Source organism: Dipodomys merriami, unplaced genomic scaffold, assembly GCF_024711535.1.
Source record: "Dipodomys merriami isolate MVZ:Mamm:240054 unplaced genomic scaffold, mDipMer1.0.p SCAF_353, whole genome shotgun sequence".
Taxonomy (NCBI): domain Eukaryota; kingdom Metazoa; phylum Chordata; class Mammalia; order Rodentia; family Heteromyidae; genus Dipodomys; species Dipodomys merriami.
Window position 1 is genome coordinate 76,702 of NW_027205082.1, and position 12,639 is coordinate 89,340.

The 12,639-nt window shown below is 41.8% G+C and overlaps 1 long non-coding RNA gene across 1 annotated transcript in view; it reads left to right on the forward strand.

The window, feature by feature from the left end:
• The window catches only part of LOC138804039 (uncharacterized), a 66,863-nt gene extending 54,638 nt beyond the window's left edge, over positions 1-12,225 (forward strand). Inside the window, exon 4 of the long non-coding RNA XR_011365136.1 lies at positions 10,725-12,225. This is a non-coding gene — a long non-coding RNA (uncharacterized lncRNA). The remainder of the gene's footprint in view (positions 1-10,724) is intronic.
• Positions 12,226-12,639: the final 414 nt, after the last annotated feature.

The following is a 12,639-nucleotide window of genomic DNA, read 5'->3' on the forward strand; positions in this document are numbered from 1 at the left end:
GATAAATAAAAACTAATATATTTGTGTGGCTTTTAGAATTCAAAGGCAATTGGTTCTAGGGTTGTGGTTACTTTTCTAATTTATGAACTAATGAATTAAAGGCACAATTCTTTCATTCTTACAAACCAAGACAGTCACAATTTGGGGAACAAACTCAAATTTCTACATGAAAATGTGTCTTAAAATATTTTCAAACATAAATAATAGTGAACAAGGTGTCATTTATTAAAATTAGGTAAGTTGATGATACAGCTTTCAAAAATATACAAGCACATGGGACAGAAACTCAGACATCTTATCAGAAAAACAGATATTCTACTTGCTCTAGTTGGGAAATTGTGTGTGTGTGTGTGTGTGTGTGTGTGTGTGTGTGTGCGCGCACGTGTGTGCGCGTGTTTGTGTGTGCATGCGTGCATGTGCGAGTGTGCTTGCACCCACCACAGGTCTTAAACTCAGGCCTGGGTTCTGTCATCATCTTATTCAGTGCAAGGATGGCACTAAACCACTTAGCCACAAGTCTTCTTCTGGCTTTTTAGCAGTTAATTTGAGATACATATCACATGGATTTTCCTGTCTGGACTTAATCTTATGATCCCCAGCAATCCTTGGATTAGTGTTACTGTGGGTGTTACCACAAAGTGACAGTTCATTAATCTGGGAACAATATAGAAGTACTTGTGCAAGATACAAAGTAACCAGTTCATTAATTTGGGAGAAACACAGGATCACATTAGATTGCCTTCAAACACATTGTTTCTGATGAGTTTATCTGAACCCCAAGACATAACCAAAACATATTAGCCACAATGTATGAAGTAGCACATATTTATGGCACAGGATATGTACAATGAATTAAATCCTGAATCAAAAGTCTTTGTTGGTTTTGCTATTTAAAAACAAATCAGAAATAGATGGTCATTGAGATGAAGTCTAGACTGGAGGCCTGTAGTGAGCAGCAGAGCATCTGCATAGTGAGCACAAGGCACTGAGTCCAACCCCCAGGACCATAAAGAAGAGGTAGAAGAAAGTGAAAGTGTAGGAGAAAGAGGAAAGGAAAGGAGGAGAAAGGTGTAAGAGAGGAGGAAAGGCATAGCAGGAGGAAGAAGAGGAGGGGACAGGGAGAAAGTTGAAGGGAAAAGGGATGTAAGAGGGAAACAGGACCCTGGGGAAAAGAAGCAGGAGAGGAGACAGAAGGAGAAAGATAAATGTAAAATAACAACAAGAATTGTTGGAAAAAAATTTGCATAAGTGATCTGCATGTGCATTGCAGGATTATTTTTAATCAGTGAGAAAGCTAGCACGGTGACAATATGGGTGATACCTGTTGTTCGGTCATTTTATTTTCTTTCTTCAGTGAGGAGTTCAGAAGAAATCCTGTTTGGTGTTTGACAGATATATTCAGGATTTCTTTTTCATGAATTAAACATGGGAAGGAACTATATGCAACCTCCCTTAATTAAAAAAAGAATAGAAGCTATATTTATTAGTATTACTGTGCATGAGGAAATCGTGGAGATTTTTGGTTAATTCAAAGGGCTCCATGCAAAAATATATGACAAGAGGGAATTAAAACTGTTTTTAAAGTATAATACATTATCATTGATGAGAAGTTTTAGTGGATGTTTTTCTTTTTCTTTTTCTTTTTCTTTTTGCCTGTTGTTCAGTGCAGCAGCAAGGCTGTACCCTGGAGCCCTTTCGAAGTCACCACATGAACCTCAATTTCTGTAGTCCCTGTGGGTGTGGGTGCCTCCTCAGGTCACCCGTTGAGAAGTGGGGTCCCTTTCCTTCTGGTGGATGTACAGTGAGGGGATGTGTGTGCATGCTCCCCAGCATTGCCAGATGAGCCCCGCCCATCCTTCCCACCTCCCTTCCCAGTCTCAGTTGCTCCATTTCACTCAGGATCTGGCAGCCATGGGGCTGGAGTTGAATCCACTGCTGCCTTCTCCTCCTCCAGCGGTGCTGGTACTGGTCTGCAGTGGTCTTAGGTGAGAGTGCCATCCCAGGGTGACTCCGTTCTGAGGTCACTGCCTGCCCTCATGGGTGTGGGGTGGGGGGACACCATGTTTGTACACTGTACAGTCCACGGGAGAAGGAAGGCTGGGCGGGCAGTCCACCCCTTTGAGGCCAGGCAGCCCAGCTGTGGTTCACCTTATCATTTATTTATTTATTTATTTATTTATTTATTTATTTATTTATTTATTTATTTATTTATTGTGAAAACACCATACAGAGGGGTTACAATTACAAGGGCAATGAGTACATTTCTTTTTTTTTTTTTGGGGGGGGGTCCGGTTGTGAGGCCTGAACTCTGGGCCTGGGCGCTGTCCCTCAGCACTTCAGCTCAAGGCTAGTGCTCTACCACTTGAGCCACAGTGCCACTTCCAGCTTTTTGCTTATGTGGTGCTGAGGAATCGAACCCAGGGCCTCATGCATGCAAGGCAAGCACTCTACCACTGGGCCACCTTCCCAGCCCCAATGAGTACATTTCTTATCAAGCCCTTTCCCATCCTCCTCCCCCCACCACCAAAATTGTAAAGTTCATTTTTCGACATAACGACTTGTACATCTCCTTGTTGCAATGAGTCCACCTGTATCCCTATTTAAACTATTTGTTTTTGCCCTTCCCCTCCACAAATTATACCAACAGCAAATACAGAGAGAGCAGGGGGTATTCAAATGCTTTTCTTTCACTCGATTATTTCTAACATATTTATAAGATGATTTCTTTGTTGCTTTGTATGTCCCTCCTCCACGGTATAACCCCTGCTCTCACCTCATCAGTCTTTAAGGTGGTCTGGAGACTGGAGTTGTGTGCTGACCCCTCTGCCAGAAGGCTTGTGACAGCTGCCCAGCTCAGCACCCTGGAGCCCCTTTAGCATCCCCACAGACTTCCATTTTCTGGTCCCTGTGAACTCGGGTATGGGCTCATCCCTGCATATGCCCATCAGTGCCAGAGGAGTCTGGACTTTCAATGCACCAGCTGCAGCACCAGGGGCCTGAAGTCCTTTGGCTTTGCTGTGTAGCCTCCTCTGTCCTTTTGGTCTGCATGGGCCCAGATCTGGGTGACATTCTGGGGATGCTCCGTTTGGAGGCTCACTCCCTACCCTTGTTGTGCTCCAAAGCAGGGAAATGGGTCTGGCCTTGGCAGTGTAGTCCACACAGATGGAAGGCAGGACTTGGGGTCTGCCTTGCCTTCCCTCCTGGCTTTGGCCCCTGAGGCTGGTTTGCTTGATCTGGTCACTGATGGAGCCTTGTTGGCCGCAGCCCACCACAACAAGTGCTGCACCTGCTGCAGCAGCAATGTGATGTCCTGGGCCCCCTCAGGGTCACCACAGGGACCTCTGATGGGTCTACATGCGCTGGGTGTGGGTGTCATCCCAGGACTCCCATTAGGAAGTGCCACTCCCCTTTGTGGTACTGGAAGCAAGAGGTGCCACATATAATTTCTACGTTCTAACATTTTCCTTCACTGAGATAAACAGAACTGGGAGATTTAAATAACTTTTATAAAAACCAAATATTTAACCTATATCACTTCAACCTGTTAAACTATTGTAATATTTTTTATCTAGTAGTAATTCTTTTTTTTTTTTTTTTTTTTTTGCCGGTCATGGGGCCTGAACTCTGGGTCTGGGCGCTGTCCCTCAGCTCTTCAGCTCAAGTCTAGCGCTCTACCACTGGAGCCACAGCGCCACTTCCGGCTTTTTCTGTTTATGTGGTGCTGAGGAATCGAACCCAAGTCCTCATGCTTGCAAGGCATGCACTCTACCGCTGAACCACTTTCCCAGCCCTCTAGTAGTAATTCTTTCTGTAATTACTTATTTTACTTTTGAATGTAACTAATAAATATTTTGTGTGTGTTTTACTATTCTAGTATAACTTCGTTTGCACTACTTACATACAATTTTTTTTCAAATTCTGATATTTAATCATGTGTTTTGGATAAGAGTTTTGTTGTACTTTTATTTCAGTTTGCCATTATGGCCTTATAAATACAAACAATAAAATCCATTTTTGTTAGTATCAAGTTCAATGATTTTGGACTATAGACTCAAGGATATAGCATTATATATCATACAGTAATATGTATCACTTTGTTTAAAACTGCTCCATAAAATAAGTAGTAATTCAGGTGGCAGCCACTTCATCTGGCATGCTGATCCCTCTGGTGAAGTAGGATCCTAGTGGCAGTCTGTCCAAATCGGGCCCTTGTGGGCACCTCGCCTGGGACTGTGGGAGAAGATCAGGGTACACCTCCTGTTGGGCTAGGGCAGCAACCCAGTAGCTTCTGTGTGAATGACACAGTGCCACTGACTCACATCTAGCACCTGCCTGCCCCGTGGGCCTGGGCTCTGAGGATCAGCCCCTGGGAGCACACACACACCGTGGGGCAGAGACCGCCCACCTAGGAAGGAGTGCAGACTGAATAGAAGCCACTCTGTGGGCCAGCTTGTACAGTATTTATCCTTCATGAAGCAGGGGACAATTCTGCTCCACTGTGGGGAGAAGAAAAGAAAGACAGGCCCAGGAGGGGTGATGCCAACTTTTGTATTCAGGCTGGCAAGGAAACTTTCCTCCACGCACTCTCCAGCAGGCTCAGGAAGCCCTTCCATGCTCCTGGTCGATGGAGTAGTAGCCAGGAAACTCACGTCTGATACTCCTGGCTGCTCTTTTGGGTTTGTTTGTTAATTTATTCAGAGAGCCTCTCCCTCAGACAGCAAAGTTATATTCTGGGTTTTGTAAAACGTTCTGCATCTGAGCATTCTCAGTGTTTGGTTTTTGTGTTGTTTCTTGTAAATGGGTTGTAAAATTTGTGTTTTAGGTTTTGAGGTGCAGGAAGAGGAGCCAGAATATGAACACAGTTTCCTATAAGCCTTTCATCTAAAACTGAAAACAGATTCTCTCTAAAACTGCATTTCAGGAAATAAATTTGAGAGGGGAAAAGGCTCTTTTATCATGAGATCAAAATGTGCTATTTTTTTTAATATTATTTTATTTTATTTGAGAACATACTGTACAGAGGGGCTACAATTACATGGGCAGGATAATGCATACATTTCTTACCAAGCATTGCAGCCTCCTCCTTTGTTTACCCTTCACCTCCCTTCCCAGCCTCCCCCCTCCCCCCACCCAATTATACCCCCCTCCCCCCTCCCCACCGACTTTGTAAAGCTGAAAATGTGCTATTTTTATATGCATGTTTTATACGTTCAAAATACAATTAAGTAATTCACTATCTAGGAACAATTTTTCAGATCTAAGATATAAGTGTTGTGGGAGCTAGAGGCAGGGTTATTGTGAGCTTTATCCAAAGGGAGGGAAGGAAGTTAAAATCCATAGATGACTTTGTAGAATCAAAATGGTAACACAAAATAAGAATCACAAAAAACCCTCTGTGCTATTCGGGGTCTTTTATTCTTCCATAATAATTTTTGGATTGCTTCTTCTATTTCATTTAAGAGTGAGATTGGGATATTGATAGGTATCACATTGAATTTGGATATAGCTTTTGGCAGTATTGCCATTTTCATGATGTTAATCCTCCCAATTCATGAGCATGGGAGGTTTCCCACTTCCTTAGTTCTGCTTTCTTTTTCTTTTTAAGGTTTTTAAAGTTTCCATCACAGAGGTCCTTCACCTCTTAAGTTAACTCCTAGGTATTTTATTTTTTTGTGCGGCTATTAAAAAGGGGTTGCTTTCCTAATTTCAGCCACACTCTTATTGTTATTGGAATACAGGAAAGTCATTGGTTTCCGAGGGTTAATTTTATACTCTGCTAGTTTGCCAAAATTTCTGATCAGCTCAAGTAACTTGGGAGTGGAGTCATGGAGTTCTTTAAATACAAGATCATGTCATCTGCAAAGAGGGAGAGTTTTACTTCATCTTTCTCTATTTGGATCCCCTTTCAGTTTGCATCTTGTCTTACTGCCCCAGCTAGCATTCTAATACTAAGTTGAAGAGGAGTGGAGAGAGTAGACATTTTTAATCTCACTCCTGTATTTATAAGAAATGGCTGTAACTTTTCACCATTAAGTATAATACTGGTTGTAGGTTTGTCAATCCTTAACAGAAAGAACAGTACTGGAACAATATCAATTCCAAATTTCAAACTCTACTAAAAAGCCATAGTAAAAGAACAGCTTGGTACTGACACAAGAATGGACCTGAGGACCAGTGGAATAAGACTGAAGACTCAGAAATGAATCCACTGACATATAGCCACTTACTCTTTCACAAGGGAGCTAAAAAAACAGAATGGAAGACAGACAGCCTTTTGAGTAAATGGTGTGGGAAAAATTGGTTAAACACCTGTAGAAAACTAAAGCTAGATTCTGTATATGTCACCCTGCATGAGAATCAACTCTGAATGGATCAAAGACCTCAAAATAAAAGAAGACACCAAGAAAACATTACATGAAGGAATAGGAATAAATCTAGGATTTTTTTTTTTTTTTTTAGCACAGACAGAAATTTTCTTAATAGAGAGCCAGAAACAAAAGAAATCAAAGGAAGTTTGGACAAATGGGATTGCATGAAACATCAGATCTTCTGCAAGGCAAAGGTCATAGCTAGCAAGATCAATAGAAAGCTCACATACTGGGAGAAGATCTTCTCGACACAAGGTCTTATATCTAAAATATACTTAGGACTCAAAAAAAAAATCCCCCAACAATAAATCTTAAAACAAACAGCTGCTCAATAACTAAGTGGGCTAAAGACTTAAAGAGAGACTTCTCTGAAGAGGAAATAAAAATGGCCATTAGACACATAAAGAAATGCTCAACTTTTCTGGCCATAAAAGAAATGCAAATCAAGACAACATTGAGATTGCACCTCACTCTAGTTAGAATGGCAATAATCAAGAAATGTAATAACAACAGATGTTGGAGGGGATGTGGTTAAAAGGGAACCCTACTGCATTGTTGGTGGGATTGTAAACTTGTTTAACCACTTTGGAAAGCAGTATGGAAGTTGTTCAAAAGAATCCGTGTAGAGCTCCCCTATGATCCAGCAATCTCACTTTAGGGCATTTACCCAAATGATCACAAACAAGGTCATACCAAAGCTGCCAGCGCAACCATGTTTATTGCAGAATTAGTCACCATAGCTATGATATGGAATCAACTCTGATGCTCCTCAGTAGATGAATGGATCAAGAAAATGTGATATATGTCTATATCTATGTATATAGATATAGACATACACACACAATGGAATTCTATGCCTCCATTAGAAAGAATGCCATTACCCCATTTGTTAGGAAATGGAAAGACTTGGTAAAAATTAAATTAAGTGAAGTAAGCCAGGCCCAAAGAAACATAGGTCCATGGTTTCCCTTGTTTGCAAGGACTAGTACATGTCTAGGACAAGCAGAGAAGATCAAAGGCTATGTACATATGACCATATAAAATGATGTTAAGCGAAATGTACCCCAAGTCAGAGACATAGTGGTTTTTTCTTTCTTGCTTTTGTTTTTAATATAATGTACTATGTGATTCTTTTGTAGGTACATCCCCCCCATGGTATAATCCCTGTTTTCACTGTATTTGATCAAGTGTTCTGCATTTTGTATATACATTTTTGTAATTTGGGGAGTGGAAGGGATATAACAGAATGCTTAAATGGGGATGCAGGTTGACCTATTGTGATGATGAGATGTAGAGGACACTGTGTCAAAAATGAATTTACAGTGTCGGGCAGGGGTCAAGGAGGGGAGGTGGGGAGGGAAGGGCTAGGGGAAAAACAAAGGAGGAGGTAACAATGCTTGATAGGAAATGAACTCATTACCCTACTCATGTAACTGTAAACCCTCTGTGCAGTAATTTTACAATAAAAAATATATAAAAATCTCTGCCTGGTGTAGATTTCCAATGCTGCCCTCGGCATTGCATTTTTGCCTTTTTTGGCTGTGGTTAGGTCTGCCTGTCCAGTGGATCAGTAGTCTTCAAGGCATCTTGGTCCTGAAGTGGACTTGGATTATCCATTGGTTGTTGGAACCAGGCCAAGGACAGGACAAAACCACTTCCAGGGCCTGGCTTCTTCATTCCCCATGCAACTAGGATTGCAAGCAGTATTTCTCTGAATTTGTCCCCAGAAAAATCACTGAACCAAAAGGCAAAGTCACCAAACACCTCCCCTCCTCCCCCCATCCCTCCTTTCTCCCTCCTTGGGAAAATACAAAATAATTTTGCAGGTTTTAGAAAACACACAAATTGCCCACCACCTCCCCTGGTAAACTAGGTTTTAAGTCACTAAGTCATGTAAACAGATAATGCCCCATTCATTATTCTGGACAACATCTTCAGGTTGTTGGATGCTTTAATTTGTTGTTGTTGGTGGTGGTGGTAGGGGGGCCTGAACTCTGGGTCTGGGTGCTGATCCTGATATGTTCAGCTCAAGGCTAGTGCTCTATCACTTGAGCCATAGTGCCATTTCCACTTTTTTCTGCTTGTGTGGTGCTGAGGAATTGAACCCAGGACCTCATGCATGCAAGACAAACACTCTACCACTGAGTCTCCTTCCCAGGCCTAATGCTTTAATTCTTTAAAATTTCTTCTTGTCAGTTATGAGGTTTGAACTCAGGACCTGGGTGTCAACATATCCCTACTTTCTTCAGATCAAGGAGAGCCCTGACCGCTTGAGCCACAGTGCCACTTCCTGTTTCTAGACAAGCATCTCTCAGACTTTCCTGCCAGGGTTTGCTTTAAGCAGCGAATTTTTAAATTATATTTCTTCTACGTGTTTATTGGAACATTACAGTTTTTCTGAAATTTAAAGTTTTCTATAAACCTTTGTATTCAAGTAATCCAACAGCATTAAATATTACATTTAGAAGCTATCCTATAGCACATCAATTTTGACATTATTATGGTAAGATGAAAATCTTATTCTTTGTAGAAAAATCCCATTAAAGTCTAAATGGGAAATATGCTAATTTCAGCAATCTTGAATCTCCTTCCTCTTTTTTTTTTCTCTCCAGTATCTTTTCTTGTTTTGGAACAAGTGTCATGGACTGTCCAACAATTTAAAAGGAAGCTTAGTCCATTAATTTTATAGAAAAGGAATGCAGCCTGCCTGCATGTGAAGGCAACTTTGAGTGTAATGTTAATCTGATAATTCACATCATTGAATTTTCAAAGTTGTTTTGATAAATTTTTGTTAAACCATTCGTTAAAGAGGTTCCAAATAGCAATAATAAAAACCAATGTTTTGCTTTCTAAGATGGTTTTAAAAGCTAGTAATTCAACAAACACATTCTATCCTTCCACGATTCCATGGTGAAGAATTTCTCTTTTATAATTGCCCTTACCACTGACTCCCTCCCTTCAATCTTGCAGCTTTATTCAGTTTTATTGTTACAGCTTTCATTTTGGTACTAGCATCCGTAATCTCCTTGTAGTATTTGACAATGAGATTTCATTTGTTGTTAGAGAGCTCAATTTATATTTATTTATATTTCCAAAGGCAGCCTCTTGAGCATATCATAGAGCATAAAGTCTTGAATATCATTAACGTGATCTTATACAACTATTCCATAAATTAATATAAGTACCACATAAATGTGCATTTTCATGTAATTTTTAAAATGCAAAGTAGTTACATATATATGTCAAAAATAATTCAGACCACTAGTAGAAGAGACTAAGCTAAACCTTTTGCATCTTCATCAATATTCTTTGTAAAATTTTCTTTCACCTTAGAGCCTTCTTTTCCTAGCAAGAAGTTATAAGTGATGTCCTTGGATTTTAGTGACCTCTGAGTAACCTCTTTTCTTTCCACCACCAGTTAGTCCCTCATGTTAAATACCTGAGGAATAACTTGGCCCAATGTGCTTGCAAGAGGAGTACCCAAGTCGACTGTCTGTGCCCAATCTACCCTTTGTTTGGGAATGGGGTATCAGAGAGAGGGGTGTCAGGGATCAGGTAGCTGGAACCATGGTGTTATGAATTATGGGTAGCAGAAAAGAGTAGTAGAGACTAGGATACCAGGGAAAGGGTAACTGTGACTGTAATTGCTGAGTTGCAGTGTCAGGAAATTGGGTAGCAGCAACAGCTTTGCAGGGGTTGGGGTAGCTAATACAGGCATCCAGAACTGTTTAGCAGGGACAAGGAAGCATAGACAAAGTGAAAGAGCAAAAGTTGTGAGGGATTGTGGGGCACAATCAGGGTAAAAAGGTCATGAGTGTGCAAACTGGGTAGCCAGTACTATGGTAGAAGCAATTTTCATGGTGGACTGATGTGGTGCAGAGCTCTGGGTTTGCCTCTCCAGTTTTGGCTGTTAGATCTTTAGGGAAACTACCTCTAGCAGCTATTATCAGCTTGTTGTGTTCAGGCACGTGCCATCTATAAATGTCTACTCCAAGTAGATTGCATTCTTTGACACCAGTTATAGGATTTTTGCTCTAAGCATCCTGAGAGACCACACTCCACAATGCTGCAGAACAGGCTCCACATAGTGAGCTGCAATCACCTCATACAACTCTTACTGCTCCTCTCCAATGTCAATTATGATAGCAAGGGATCTGAGATGTGCTCAGCAGCAGTGCTCTGGGAAGCTACCAATTCTTACTCTGGCATTCTGGGAGCTCCCTAGCAATGGGAAAGAGCACTTGCTGTGGCTCTTCCAACTTCTCTCTGTGGCTCTGGACAGCCAGACTCTTGTACCTCAGATGGGTTACTTTGATGTCCAGGTGGCCTCAAACTTGCTCTATCTTCTCTCTCTAGGTGCTCTTCAGCTTCAGCTTCAGCTGCCTCTCCTTTTCCCTCCAGGTAGCTCACTTCATCCCCACATCCTTTGAATTCTGCTTCATATCACACCAAGGCCTTCCACTTTCTCATTTACCTCTGTAGCTGTGAATCTGGCACAACAAGCTATATGTAACTTCTGTATCTGTTTATCAAGATTTGAGCTGGAATCCAAGGTGGTACTAGCTCACTGAGAACATGGGAAGCATCTTAAATACTCCCATGCCATTCACTGCTCATTGAGAAAGATGCAATTGTGTTGTGGTCAGTCTCTCCTTCTCCATTTCTGGCTCAGCAGAATAAAGTGAAGTCACAATGGAGCTACCAGACAGCTGCTATGTCAGAAAGTGACCCAACGAAAGATAATTTTGCGAGGGGATACTTATCAAATGTTGTAGGATGAATGCACATATTTATAGGACACTACTAAGGGCTTTCATCTGACTAGTTATGTTATGTCCAAAATGGCAGACCAATCTTAGGCTCTCGCCTAGATCTTCCTGTTTTGAAGGCCCTGAAGACTCCTACATACAACTCAGACTTAATGACATGGGTAAATAAAACAGTAGGTGAGAGCCGGGCGCTGGAGGCTCACGCCTATAATCCTAGCTACTCAGGAGGCTGAGATCTGAGGATCGCGGTTCAAAGCCAGCCTGGGCAGGAGAGACCATGAGACTCCTATCTCCAATAAATCACCGGAAAACTGGAAGTGGCGCTGTAGCTCAAGTGGTAGAGCGCTCTCCTTGAGCTGAAGAGCTGAGGAAGAGAACCCAGGCCCAGAGTTCAAGCCCCACTACCGACAAAAAAACAAAAACAAAAACAAAAACAGTAGGTGAGTATGGATTAGTATTCTGAAGGTATGCTAAGGTGTTGTCTTGTCATGACTACCATGAAATCAATGTCCTTTCTCTGACCTTCACCATAGTTCTTTATTTGGCAAAATTGGCAAGTTTCTTAGTGTGCCACTTTCTCCTGTTAGTTCAGTGCACAGGTTAAAACTGAAGAATTAGAAAAATTAGGGCTGAGTCCATTTTACAATTTGCTAATTTGCTAACTGCTGATTCTGCTTCTGTAAACTTGCTTACACTGGCACTGACCCTTCCCTTCCCAAAAATGAGTTAACAAGTTTCAGGGACCAGATGTCGGCCCCAGGACAAGGTCAGTGGTCGTAGATAAAGAACAGACAGTACGTGTTCCTCAGTTCCCATTTAGAAATTCCCCAGACAGGACCTTGAGATAACAACCACCTGGCAAGACCACAAGCTAAGCCAAATGTCAACCAATCATAGGCCTGTAACCATGTAAACCCCCCTTAAACCAACCATGGGCCAGTCATTTTACAAAGAGTGTTACAAAATTTCCCGCATGGCAAAGTGATTGTTGGCGTATATGATGACCTTTAAATGAACCAATCATGGGATGCTTTGTGTTATGCGTTAATCTTGTGGTTTTTGCCTTTAAAAAAGGGCTTGTAACCACTTCTCGGGGCTCCCTGTCTGCTCGGGACAGAGAGTCCGTTTGTGCAAACGTCAAATAAACTCCTCTTGCTTATTGCATCTCCCGGCCTGGAGTCTGAGTTTCTGCGGCGCCCTCCCTTTGACGAAAGTATCCCAGGAGTCTGGGGTCTTTCAAAAACATTAAGCATGCCAAACCATGGGTTTCCATTGTCCTAGTAGTTGGCCAATGATGATTAGCTCACACAGAGACTCAAGAAGTTTGGGTCTGTAGCCTTTCTGAGAGGCCTTGGACTAGGTACTGTGGGCAACATTGACAGTAATTCCTCAGAGCAATACCACTGGCAGCAAGTGAGCCCTGACTACTACTTAGCCCTTACTAGTTCTCCCTCGGGTATGAACACATGAACAAACCCAGTTTAGCTTATTGCACAGTGTCC